Below are 14,300 nucleotides of genomic sequence, written 5' to 3'. Positions count from 1 at the left end.
CACACAACTGGCTATAACCTCAGATCCAGGGATAAATCCATGGGCGTCTACACTCTTGGAACACCACACACACACACACACACACACACACATACACAAATACATTTTTTTTATTCGATATAATTTATTTACATTTCATATGATTTCCCCTTTTCTAGCCCCCCCCCCACTCCCCGAAAGTCCCGTAAGCCCCCTTCTCTTCCCCTGTCCTCCCTCCCACCCCTTCCCAGTTCCCCGTTCTGGTTTTGCCAAATACAGTTTCACTGAGTCTTTCCAGAACCAGGGACCACTCCTGCTTTCTTCTTGTATCTCATTTGATGTGTGGATTATGTTTTGGGTATTCCAGTTTTCTAGGTTAATAACCACTTATTAGTGAGTGCATACCATGATTCACCTTTTGAGTCTGGGTTACCTCACTTAGTATGATGTTCTCTAGCTCCATCCTTTTGCCTAAGAATTTCATGAATTCATTGTTTCTAATGGCTGAATAGTACTCCATTGTGTAGATATACCACATTTTTTGCATCCACTCTTCTGTTGAGGGATACCTGGGTTCTTTCCAGCATCTGGCAATTATAAATAGGGCTGCTATGAACATAGTAGAGCATGTATCCTTATTACATGGTGGGGAATCCTCTGGGTATATGCCCAGGAGTGGTATAGCAGGATCTTCTGGAAGTGAGGTGCCCAGTTTTCGGAGGAACCGCCAGACTGCTTTCCAGAGTGGTTATACCAATTTGCAACCCCACCAGCAGTGGAGGAGTGTTCCTCTTTCTCCGCACCCTCTCCAACACCTTCTGTCTCCTGAATTTTTAATCTTAGCCATTCTGACTGGTGTAAGATGAAATCTTAGGGTTGTTTTGATTTGCATTTCCCTAATGACTAATGAAGTTGAGCATTTTTTAAGATGTTTCTCCGCCATCCGAAGTTCTTCAGGTGAGAATTCTTTGTTTAACTCTGTACCCCATTTTTTAATAGGGTTGTTCGGTTTTCTGGAGTCTAACTTCTTGAGTTCTTTATATATATTGGATATTAGCCCTCTATCTGATGTAGGATTGGTGAAGATCTTTTCCCAATTTGTTGGTTGCCGATCTGTCCTCTTGATGGTGTTCTTTGCCTTACAGAAACTCTGTAACCTTATGAGGTACCATTTGTCAATTCTTGCTCTTAGAGCATACGCTATTGGTGTTCTGTTCAGAAACTTTCTCCCTGTACCGATATCCTCAAGGATCTTCCCCAGTTTCTTTTCTATTAGCTTCAGAGTGTCTGGCTTTATGTGGAGGTCCTTGATCCATTTGGATTTGAGCTTAGTACAAGGAGACAAGGATGGATCAATTCGCATTCTTCTGCATGCTGACCTCCAGTTGAACCAGCACCATTTGTTGAAAAGGCTATCTTTTTTCCATTGGATGTTTTCAGCCTCTTTGTCGAGGATCAAGTGGCCATAGGTGTGTGGGTTCATTTCTGGATCTTCAATCCTGTTCCATTGATCCTCCTGCCTGTCACTGTACCAATACCATGCAGTTTTTAACACTATTGCTCTGTAGTATTGCTTGAGGTCAGGGATACTGATTCCCCCAGATTTTCTTTTGTTGCTGAGAATAGTTTTAGCTATCCTGGGTTTTTTGTTGTTCCAGATGAATTTGATAATTGCTCTTTCTAACTCTGTGAAGAATTGAGTTGGGATTTTGATGGGTATTGCATTGAATCTGTATAGTGCTTTAGGCAAAATGGCCATTTTAACTATATTGATTCTACCGATCCATGAGCATGGGAGGTTTTCCCATTTTTTGAGGTCTTCTTCATTTCCTTCTTCAGAGTCTTGAAGTTCTTGTCATACAGACCTTTCGCATGTTTGGTAAGAGTCACCCCAAGATACTTTATACTGTTTGTGGCTATTGTGAAGGGGGTCATTTCCCTAATTTCTTTCTCAGCCTGCTTATCCTTTGAGTATAGGAAGGCCACTGATTTGCTTGAGTTGATTTTATAACCTGCCACTTTGCTGAAGTTGTTTATCAGCTGTAGGAGCTCTCTAGTGGAGTTTTTTGGGTCACTTAGGTAGACTATCATGTCGTCTGCAAATAATGATAGTTTGACTTCCTCCTTTCCAATTTGTATCCCTTTGACCTCCTTATGTTGTCGAATTGCCCGAGCTAGTACCTCAAGTACAATATTGAAAAGATAAGGAGAAAGGGGGCAGCCTTGTCTGGTCCCTGATTTCAGTGGGATTGCTTCAAGTTTCTCTCCATTTAGTTTGATGCTGGCTACCGGTTTGCTGTATATTGCTTTTACTATGTTTAGGTATGGGCCTTGAATTCCTGTTCTCTCCAAGACTTTAAGCATGAAAGGATGCTGAATTTTGTCAAACGCTTTTTCAGCATCCAATGAAATGACCATGTGGTTTTGTTCTTTGAGTTTGTTTATGTAGTGGATTGTATTGATGGATTTCCGTATATTGAACCAACCCTGCATTCCCGGGATAAAGCCTACTTGATCATGGTGGATGATCGTTTTGATGTGTTCTTGGATTCGGTTGGCAAGAATTTTGTTGAGTATTTTTGCATCGATGTTCATAAGGGAAATTGGTCTGAAGTTCTCTTTCTTTGTTGGATCTTTGTGTGGCTTTGGTATCAGCGTAATTGTGGCTTCGTAGAAGGAATTGGGTAGTGTTCCTTCTGTTTCTATTTTGTGGAATAGTTTGAAGAGTATTGGTGTTAACTCTTCTTTGAAGGTCTGGTAGAATTCTGCACTGAAACCATCTGGTCCTGTGCTTTTTTTGGTTGGAAGACTTTCTATGACTCCTTCTATTTCTTTAGGCTTTATGGGACTGTTCAGATGGTCTAGTTGGTCCTGATTTAATTTTGGTATTTGGTATCTGTCAAGGAAATTGTCCATTTCCTCCAGATTCTCCAGTTGTGTTGAGTACAGGCTCTTGTAGTAGGATCTGATGATTTTTTTGGATTTCCTCAGTTTCCGTTGTTATGTCTCCCTTTTCATTTCTAAGTTTGTTAATTTGGATACTTTCTCTGTGCCCTTTGGTCAGTCTGGCTAAGGGTTTATCTATCTTGTTGATTTTCTCAAAGAACCAGCTCCTGGTTTTGTTGATTTTTTGTATGGTTCTCTTTGTTTCTACTTGATTGATTTCGGCCCTGAGTTTGATGATTTCCTGCCTTCTACTCCTCCTGGGTGAAATAGCTTCTTTTTGTTCTAGGGCTTTCAGGTGTGTCATTAAGTTGGTAATGTATGCTCTCTCCATTTTCTTTTTGGAGGCACTCAGGGCTATGAGTTTTCCTCTTAGCACTGCTTTCATTGTGTCCCATAGATTTGGGTATGTTGTGTTTTCATTTTCATTGTGTTCTAAAAAGTCTTTAATTTCTTTCTTTAGTTCTTCCTTGACCAAGGTATCATTGAGTAGAGTATTGTTCAATTTCCACGTGTATGTGGGTTTTCTATTGTTTCTGTTGCTATTGAAGACCACTTTTACTCCATAGTGATCAGATAGGAGGCATGGGATTAGTTCGATCTTCTTATATTTGTTGAGGTCTGTCTTGTGACCAATTATATGGTCGATTTTGGAGAAGGTACCATGAGGTGCTGAAAAAAAGGTATATTCTTTTGTTTTAGGATAGAATGTTCTATATATATCAGTTAAATATAATTGGTCCAAAGCTTCAATTAGTTTCATTGTGTCCTTGTTTAGTTTCTGTTTTCCTGATCGGTCCATTGAGGAAAGTGCAGTGTTGAAGTCACCCACAATTATTGTGTTAGGTGCAATGTGTGCTTTGAGTTTTAATAAAGTTTCTTTTATGAAAGAGGGTGCCTTTGCATTTGGAGCATAGATGTTCAGGATTGAGAGTTCTTCTTGTTGTATTTTTCCTTTGACCAGCAAGAAGTGTCCCTCAGAGTCTCTTTTGATGACTTTGGGTTGAAAGTCAATTTTATCTGATATTAAAATGGCTACTCCAGCTTGTTTCCTGAGACCATTTGCTTGTAAAATTGTCTTCCAGCCTTTTACTCTAAGGTAGTGTTTGTCTTTGACCCTGAGGTGTGTTTCCTGTAAGCAGCAAAATGTAGGGCCCTGTTTACGTATCCAGTCAGTTAGTCTGTGTCTTTTTATTGGGGCATTGAGTCCATTGATGTTAAGAGATATTAAGGAATAGTGATTGTTACTTCCTATCATTTTTGACGTTATTTTTTAAATTTGATTGGTTAACTTCTTTTGGGTTTGATGAAAGGTTACTATCTTGCTTTTTTCAGGGTGAAGTTTCCCTCCTTGTATTGGTGTTGTCCTCCTATTATCCTTTTTAGGGCCGGGTTTGTGGATAGATATTGGGTAAACTTGGTTTTGTCGTGAAATATCTTAGTTTCTCCATCTATGGTGATTGAGAGTTTTGCTGGATATAGTAGTTTTGGTTGGCATTTGTGTTCTCTTAGAGTCTGCATGAGATCTGCCCAGGACCTTCTAGCCTTCATTGTCTCAGGTGAAAAGTCTGCTGTGATTCTGATAGGTCTTCCTTTATATGTTACTTGGCCTTTTTCTCTTACTGCCTTTAATATTCTTTCTTTGTTTAGAACATTTGGTGTTTTGATTATTATGTGACGGGAAGTGTTTCTGTTCTGGTCCAGTCTGTTTGGAGTTCTGTAGGCTTCTTGTATATTCATGGGCATCTCTCTCTTTAGGTTAGGGAAGTTTTCTTCCATAATTTTATTGAAGATATTTGCTGGCCCTTTAAGTTGTAAATCTTCACTCTCATCTATGCCTATAATCCTTAGGTTTGGTCTTCTCATTGTGTCCTGGATTTCCTGGATATTTTGGGTTACAAGCTTTTTGCATTTTGCATTTTCTTTAACTGTTGAGTCCATGGTTTCTATGGAATCTTCAGCATCTGAGATTCTTTCTTCTATTTCTTGTATTCTGTTGTTGATATTTGCATCTCTGTCCCCTGATTTCTTCCCAAGGCTTTCTATCTCCAAAGTTGTCTCCTTTTGAGTTTTCTTAGTTGTTTCTACTTCTGATTTTAGATCCTGGATGGATTTGCTTAGCTCCTTCACTTGCTTGTTTGTGCTTTCCTGTAATTCTTTAAGAGATTTTTGTGTTTTTTCTTTCATGACCTCAGCCTGTTGACCAAAGTTCTCCTGTATTTCTTTAAGAGATTTTTGTGTTTCGTCTTTCATGACCTCAGCCTGTTGACCAAAGATCTCCTGTATTTCTTTAAGTGTTTTTTGCATTTCCTCCTTGTTGGCTTTTGTATTCTCCTGGATTTCTTTCAATGATTTTTGTGTTTCCCTTGCAAGGGCTTCTAACTTTTGATCCATTTTCTCCTGAATTTCTTTATGTATGTCCTTCATGTGTTCCTGTACCAGTATCATGACCAGTGATTTTAAATCCAAATCTTGTTTTACTGGTGTGATGGGGTATCCAGGACATGCTGGTAGAGGAGAATTGGGTTCAGATGTTGCCATATTGCCTTGATTTCTGTTAGTGACGTTCCTGCGTTTGCCTTTTGCCATCTAGCTCTCACTGGTGTTACTTGGTCTTGTCAGTGCTGGACTCACCAGTGCAAGCTGCCCCTTCCCCGTTGGCCTCTGGTGCACAGCTTACACCCTGCACTGCCTGTAGACAGGGTGCTGCTGTCCAGGCTGTTCAGATCCCGAAGCAGGCACCTTAAGGCTCCCGCTGGGGCCCGCAGGATTTATTGGAGCACACCGACTTCTCCCAGCTGGCCGCCCGGAAGCCCCCACTAGCCTCTTGAGGGACCTGGAGATGTGGTGCGGCCGCCCAGGCTGATCTGAAGCGGAGAGAGTTGACCTGAGGGCTTCTGCCTGAGGCCTTGCCCCAGATTGTGTCTGTGGACCAGATGGAACCCGTGTGCACCCCCAGGGAGCTCCGAAGGTGTATGCTGCTGTGACCTCCCCTGTGTTCTGCTCACTCTGCTGGGCAGCCGATTTCCCCAACCGTGTTGGCGCACACTAGGTTAGCCTTGTCGCCCAGGCCCTGAGTCCAGGCAAAAGCCTGGGAGGCCAAGGTCCGAGCAAAGTTCCCCTAGGGCTATGACTGTTAATTGGGTCTGCCAGGTGACCCGGATGGCGGGCGTGCGCGTCCGCGCTCCCCGAAAGCACCGGGAGAGTCTGTTGTGCTAATAACCTCCTGGGCGGGTTGACACACAGATGGCCCACCAAGCCGCCCAGTTCTTGGGGTCAGTCCTGTGCCTTTTGGGGCCTGGACCCCCGTTTTGTTAGCCTCAGGCTACGCTTGTTAGCAGTCTCTGCCCTCCCAAGCACTCTGGGTCCTGAAAACCTCCTGGCTGGTTTGGCACCCTGATGGCCACTCGAACAGCCCAGGGCCTGGGTGCAGGCCAACGCCCGTCAGGCTCAGACCCCTGCGGTGTTGGGCCTAGGATTATGTTTGTGTACCTCAGTCTGTCCGATCTCTGGAGCCCGGAATCAAGATGGAGGTGAGTCTCTCCTGACTGGCGGGAAGCCGAGTTCTGAAGTGGCTTCCGTGCAGCGAAAGGCTCCGCAGAACCGCAGCTGCTTGCCGCCCGGCTGGTCAGCGAAGGTCAGTGGTCGTGGGCGCAGGGCCTAACTGGACCCTGTGTCGCCTTGGTTCCACCGCTGATGGCCCTTCAGCTGGACCAGCTACTGCTCCAAATAAATGTTTAATGCTAAAAAGTTTCTAAATTTCTCTGAAAGAGGCTCAAAATATCAAAAGCAATCCCTCTAGTAGATTAGATTAAACGCTGCCACCTGGCTTTGCATCCCACTCTCTGCTCTCTAAGTGACCTTAAGAAAGTTTCTTGTTTTGGTATTAACACACTTCCCTCTATTTGTATTTGAGGCCCTCTCCACAGGAGATGGGAAGGCAGGGGTTACCATATTTGGTAGTGAAAGCCTGGCTAACAAACTAGGTCTGGAAAGGTGGTAGATCCAGATGGGGAACATATCACTGATATTTAAATAAATTCAGAAAGAACAACAGTATGCATATATTTTTTTAACCTCTACTCTCTACTCTTATTTCTCTTCATATTTACATACTTACATACTCTATTCTTCTCTCTCTCTCTCTCTCTCTCTCTCTCTCTCTCTCTCTCTCTCACACACACACACACACACACACATATATATATAAAATCTCCCAGAGCAGATCCCAACCACATTCATTCAGAATAACCTTTCCCCGATAAAAATGATAGAATATTCAGAGACTCATGACAGTCCAAGATGCAAAAAATATTTATTAGGCCTCACCCTAAATAAATGTATATAATATCTTCCAAGGCTCAGGGGATATTTCAGAAGATGGGGTGAGAATTATTTAAAAGATAGAAATTAAGGTAAAAGGTTTATTATGAAATGCAACTCTCTAGACTTAGTACAATTGATGCAGAGATTAGATCAGAACAACTATTTTCTTGCTTTGGCCCACATAATCTAAAACATGTCAATAATAAATCAGGGTAGGATTGGTTCTTTCCATCTGAGCTATAGGCTTCTGATAGAGTCTTGGAGAGGGAGAGCCAGTCTTTAATTGTCTACCCACTGCTGAGCACATCTTTGATAGAGTAAAAGAGAACTAAGGTACCAAGTGTCTGAACAAGCCAAGCCTGTGAACTTGCTGAGTGTCTCAGCAGGCACCGTCATGCCCTGTAACATAAAGTCCTCTGAACCTGGCAGCTGTAAAACAGACACAGCAAAGGGTCAAGCCAACTCAGTGCATGTTAAGTCACCACAGGACCTCTCCCGATGAGTCACATTAAAATCCACAGGAGTCCATTTGGGTGGCCTTCAAATGCTTGCCTGTGTCGTCGACTGATTTAAAAAAAAAATATCCCTTTTTGTTCTTTTTCTCAGTAGAAAAATATTCTAGTCAAAACTCCATTTAGGTAGCAACATGATTTATTTAAGATTGCATTAATTAACACTAATTTCATTGGCACAGAAACTGTAAAATATACACATAGAAAAACTGCCAATTTGAGTACCAAGTTTCCTACAAGAGCTCCAGTTTTATCTGATTCTGATGCCGCTGATAGCAGGACACAGTGGAATGCCCATGCCAAATCAGTTTTCCATGGCAGCTGTTCCATTGGAAGTTTTATTTGTGATGTTAATGTAATTTACGTTTGGAATACATGGCAAACACCCCAGTATTAAGAGGTCAAACTAAGTTTCAGTTTTTGTTTTGAAAAGACTCGAGAGGCTCTGGAAGGATGTTTTAATAAAGGTCCTACTTTTCAGTGCTTATTTAAGTTTATTTGCAGAAAGCCATAGACATTTTCTGAAAAATACTATAATCAGCAAGTTCAAATATCCTAAGGCATAAAATTATAGTATAAGATGACTTAGTTTTAAAAATATCTATGTGCACACCTTTTTTTTTTGTCTTTTTTTTTATTTGATATAATTTATTTACATTTCAAATGATTTCCCCTTTTCTAGCCCCCCCCCCCCACTCCCCGAAAGTCCCGTAAGCCCCCTTCTCTTCCCCTGTCCTCCCTCCCACCCCTTCCCAGTTCCCCGTTCTGGTTTTGCCAAATACTGTTTCACTGAGTCTTTCCAGAACCAGGGACCACTCCTGCTTTCTTCTTGTATCTCATTTGATGTGTGGATTATGTTTTGGGTATTCCAGTTTTCTAGGTTAATAACCACTTATTAGTGAGTACATACCATGATTTTGAGTCTGGGTTATCTCACTTAGTATGATGTTCTCTAGCACCATCCATTTGCCTAAGAATTTCATGAATTCGTTGTTTCTAATGGCTGAATAGTACTCCATTGTGTAGATATACCACATTTTTTGTATCCACTCTTCTGTTGAGGGATACCTGGGTTCTTTCCAGCATCTGGCAATTATAAATAGGGCTGCTATGAACATAGTAGAGCATGTATCCTTATTACATGGTGGGGAATCCTCTGGGTATATGCCCAGGAGTGGTATAGCAGGATCTTCTGGAAGTGAGGTGCCCAGTTTTCGGAGGAACCGCCAGACTGCTTTCCAGAGTGGTTGTACCAATTTGCAACCCCACCAGCAGTGGAGGAGTGTTCCTCTTTCTCCGCACCCTCTCCAACACCTGCTGTCTCCTGAATTTTTAATCTTAGCCATTCTGACTGGTGTAAGATGAAATCTTAGGGTTGTTTTGATTTGCATTTCCCTAATGACTAATGAAGTGGAGCATTTTTTAAGATGCTTCTCCGCCATCCGAAGTTCTTCAGGTGAGAATTCTTTGTTTAACTCTGTACCCCATTTTTTAATAGGGTTGTTCGGTTTTCTGGAGTCTAACTTCTTGAGTTCTTTATATATATTGGATATTAGCCCTCTATCTGATGTAGGATTGGTGAAGATCTTTTCCCAATTTGTTGGTTGCCGATCTGTCCTCTTGATGGTGTCCTTTGCCTTACAGAAACTCTGTAACCTTATGAGGTCCCATTTGTCAATTCTTGCTCTTAGAGCATACGGTATTGGTGTTCTGTTCAGAAACTTTCTCCCTGTACCGATGTCCTCAAGGGTCTTCCCCAGTTTCTTTTCTATTAGCTTCAGAGTGTCTGGCTTTATGTGGAGGTCCTTGATCCATTTGGATTTGAGCTTAGTACAAGGAGACAAAGATGGATCAATTCGCATTCTTCTGCATGCTGACCTCCAGTTGAACCAGCACCATTTGTTGAAAAGGCTATCTTTTTTCCATTGGATGTTTTCAGCCTCTTTGTCGAGGATCAAGTGGCCATAGGTGTGTGGGTTCATTTCTGGATCTTCAATCCTGTTCCATTGATCCTCCTGCCTGTCACTGTACCAATACCATGCAGTTTTTAACACTATTGCTCTGTAGTATTGCTTGAGGTCAGGGATACTGATTCCCCCAGATTTTCTTTTGTTGCTGAGAATAGTTTTAGCTATCCTGGGTTTTTTGTTGTTCCAGATGAATTTGATAATTGCTCTTTCTAACTCTGTGAAGAATTGAGTTGGGATTTTGATGGGTATTGCATTGAATCTGTATAGTGCTTTAGGCAAAATGGCCATTTTAACTATATTGATTCTACCGATCCATGAGCATGGGAGGTTTTCCCATTTTTTGAGGTCTTCTTCCATTTCCTTCTTCAGAGTCTTGAAGTTCTTGCCATACAGATCTTTCGCATGTTTGGTAAGAGTCACCCCAAGATACTTTATACTGTTTGTGGCTATTGTGAAGGGGGTCATTTCCCTAATTTCTTTCTCAGCCTGCTTATCCTTTGAGTATAGGAAGGCCACTGATTTGCTTGAGTTGATTTTGTAACCTGCCACTTTGCTGAAGTTGTTTATCAGCTGTAGGAGCTCTCTAGTGGAGTTCTTTGGGTCACTTAGGTAGACGATCATGTCGTCTGCAAATAATGATAGTTTGACTTCCTCCTTTCCAATTTGTATCCCTTTGACCTCCTTATGTTGTCGAATTGCCCGAGCTAGTACCTCAAGTACAATATTGAAAAGATAAGGAGAAAGGGGGCAGCCTTGTCTGGTCCCTGATTTCAGTGGGATTGCTTCAAGTTTCTCTCCGTTTAGTTTGATGCTGGCTACCGGTTTGCTGTATATTGCTTTTACTATGTTTAGGTATGGGCCTTGAATTCCTGTTCTCTCCAAGACTTTAAGCATGAAAGGATGCTGAATTTTGTCAAATGCTTTTTCAGCATCCAATGAAATGACCATGTGGTTTTGTTCTTTGAGTTTGTTTATGTAGTGGATTGTATTGATGGATTTCCGTATATTGAACCAACCCTGCATTCCCGGGATAAAGCCTACTTGATCATGGTGGATGATCGTTTTGATGTGTTCTTGGATTCGGTTGGCAAGAATTTTGTTGAGTATTTTTGCATCGATGTTCATAAGGGAAATTGGTCTGAAGTTCTCTTTCTTTGTTGGATCTTTGTGTGGCTTTGGTATCAGCGTAATTGTGGCTTCGTAGAAGGAATTGGGTAGTGTTCCTTCTGTTTCTATTTTGTGGAATAGTTTGAAGAGTATTGGTGTTAACTCTTCTTTGAAGGTCTGGTAGAATTCTGCACTGAAACCATCTGGTCCTGTGCTTTTTTTGGTTGGAAGACTTTCTATGACTCCTTCTATTTCTTTAGGCTTTATGGGACTATTTAGATGGTCTAGTTGGTCCTGATTTAATTTTGGTATTTGGTATCTCTCAAGGAAATTGTCCATTTCCTCCAGATTCTCCAGTTGTGTTGAGTACAGGCTCTTGTAGTAGGATCTGATGATTTTTTGGATTTACTCAGTTTCCGTTGTTATGTCTCCCTTTTCATTTCTAAGTTTGTTAATTTGGATACTTTCTCTGTGCCCTTTGGTCAGTCTGGCTAAGGGTTTATCTATCTTGTTGATTTTCTCAAAGAACCAGCTCCTAGTTTTGTTGATTTTTTGTATGGTTCTCTTTGTTTCTACTTGATTGATTTCGGCCCTGAGTTTGATGATTTCCTGCCTTCTACTCCTCCTGGGTGAAATAGCTTCTTTTTGTTCTAGGGCTTTCAGGTGTGTCATTAAGTTGGTAATGTATGCTCTCTCCATTTTCTTTTTGGAGGCACTCAGGGCTATGAGTTTTCCTCTTAGCACTGCTTTCATTGTGTCCCATAGATTTGGGTATGTTGTGTTTTCATTTTCATTGTGTTCTAAAAAGTCTTTAATTTCTTTCTTTATTTCTTCCTTGACCAAGGTGTCATTGAGTAGAGTATTGTTCAATTTCCACGTGTATGTGGGTTTTCTGTTGTTTCTGTTGCTATTGAAGACCACTTTTATTCCATAGTGATCAGATAGGAGGCATGGGATTAGTTCTATCTTTTTATATTTGTTGAGGTCTGTCTTGTGACCAATTATATGGTCGATTTTGGAGAAGGTACCATGAGGTGCTGAAAAAAAGGTATATTCTTTTGTTTTAGGATAGAATGTTCTATATATATCAGTTAAATCTAATTGGTCCAAAGCTTCAATTAGTTTCATTGTGTCCTTGTTTAGTTTCTGTTTTCCTGATCGGTCCATTGAGGAAAGTGCAGTGTTGAAATCACCCACAATTATTGTGTTAGGTGTAATCTGTGCTTTGAGTTTTAATAAAGTTTCTTTTATGAAAGAGGGTGCCCTTGCATTTGGAGCATAGATGTTCAGGATTGAGAGTTCTTCTTGTTGTATTTTTCCTTTGACCAGCAAGAAGTGTCCCTCAGAGTCTCTTTTGATGACTTTGGGTTGAAAGTCAATTTTATCTGATATTAAAATGGCTACTCCAGCTTGTTTCCTGAGACCATTTGCTTGTAAAATTGTCTTCCAGCCTTTTACTCTAAGGTAGTGTTTGTCTTTGACCCTGAGGTGTGTTTCCTGTAAGCAGCAAAATGTAGGGTCCTGTTTACGTATCCAGTCAGTTAGTCTGTGTCTTTTTATTGGGGCATTGAGTCCATTGATGTTAAGAGATATTAAGGAATAGTGATTGTTACTTCCTATCATTTTTGACGTTATTTTTTAAATTTGATTGCTTAACTTCTTTTGGGTTTGATGAAAGGTTACTATCTTGCTTTTTTCAGGGTGGAGTTTCCCTCCTTGTATTGGTGTTGTCCTCCTATTATCCTTTTTAGGGCTGGGTTTGTGGATAGATATTGGGTGAACTTGGTTTTGTCGTGAAATATCTTAGTTTCTCCATCTATGGTGATTGAGAGTTTTGCTGGATATAGTAGTTTTGGTTGGCATTTGTGTTCTCTTAGAGTCTGCATGAGATCTGCCCAGGACCTTCTAGCCTTCATAGTCTCAGGTGAAAAGTCTGCTGTGATTCTGATAGGTCTTCCTTTATATGTTACTTGGCCTTTTTCTCTTACTGCCTTTAGTATTCTTTCTTTGTTTAGAACATTTGGTGTTTTGATTATTATGTGACGGGAAGTATTTCTGTTCTGGTCCAGTCTGTTTGGAGTTCTGTAGGCTTCTTGTATATTCATGGGCATCTCTCTCTTTAGGTTAGGGAAGTTTTCTTCCATAATTTTATTGAAGATATTTGCTGGCCCTTTAAGTTGTAAATCTTCACTCTCATCTATGCCTATAATCCTTAGGTTTGGTCTTCTCATTGTGTCCTGGATTTCCTGGATATTTTGGGTTACAAGCTTTTTGCATTTTGCATTTTCTTTAACTGTTGAGTCCATGGTTTCTATGGAATCTTCAGCATCTGAGATTCTTTCTTCTATCTCTTGTATTCTGTTGTTGATATTTGTATCTCTGTCCCCTGATTTCTTCCCAAGGCTTTCTATCTCCAAAGTTGTCTCCCTTTGAGTTTTCTTAGTTGTTTCTACTTCTGATTTTAGATCCTGGATGGTTTTGCTTAGCTCCTTCACTTGCATGTTTGTGTTTTCCTGTAATTCTTTAAGAGATTTTTGTGTTTCCTCTTTCATGAGCTCAGCCTGTTGACCAAAGTTCTCCTGTATTTCTTTAAGAGATTTTTGTGTTTCGTCTTTCATGACCTCAGCCTGTGGAGCAAAGTTCTCCTGTATTTCTTTAAGTGTTTTTTGCATTTCCTCCTTGTTGGCTTTTGTATTCTCCTGGATTTCTTTCAATGATTTTTGTGTTTCCCTTGCAAGGGCTTCTAACTTTTGATCCATTTTCTCCTCAATGTCTTTCATGTGTTCCTGTACCAGCATCATGACCAGTGATTTTAAATCCAAATGTTGTTTTACTGGTGTGATGGGGTATCCAGGACTTGCTGGTAGAGGAGAATTTGGTTCAGATGTTGCCATATTGCCTTGATTTCTGTTAGTGACGTTTCTGCGTTTGCCTTTTGCCATCTAGCTCTCACTGGTGTTACTTGGTCTTGTCAGTGCTGGACTCACCAGTGCAAGCTGCCCCTTCCCCGTTGGCCTCTGGTGCACAGCTTACACTCTGCACTGCCTATAGACAGGGTGCTGTTGTCCAGGCTGTTCAGATCCTGAAGCAGGCACCTGAAGGCTCCCGCTGGGGCCCGCAGGATTTATTGGAGCACACCGACTTCTCCCAGCTGGCCGCCCGGAAGCCCCCACTAGCCTCTTGAGGGACCTGGAGATGTGGCGGCCACCCAGGCTGATCTGAAGCGGAGAGAGTTGAGCTGGGGGCTTCTGCCTGAGGCCTTGCCCCAGATTGTGTCTGTGGACCAGGTGGAACCCGTGTGCACCCCCAGGGAGCTCCGAAGGTGAATGTTGCTGTGACCTCCCCTGTGCTCCGCTCACTCCGCTGGGCAGCCGATTTCCCCAACCGGGCTGGCGCACACTAGGTTAGCCTTGTCGCCTGGGCCCTGAGTCCAGGCAAACGCCTGGGAGGCCAAGGTCCGAGC

Source organism: Apodemus sylvaticus, chromosome 18 (assembly GCF_947179515.1).
Source record: "Apodemus sylvaticus chromosome 18, mApoSyl1.1, whole genome shotgun sequence".
NCBI classification, from domain to species: domain Eukaryota; kingdom Metazoa; phylum Chordata; class Mammalia; order Rodentia; family Muridae; genus Apodemus; species Apodemus sylvaticus.
The sequence above is the reverse complement of the archived record's forward strand: the minus strand, read 5'-3'. Positions refer to the sequence as shown.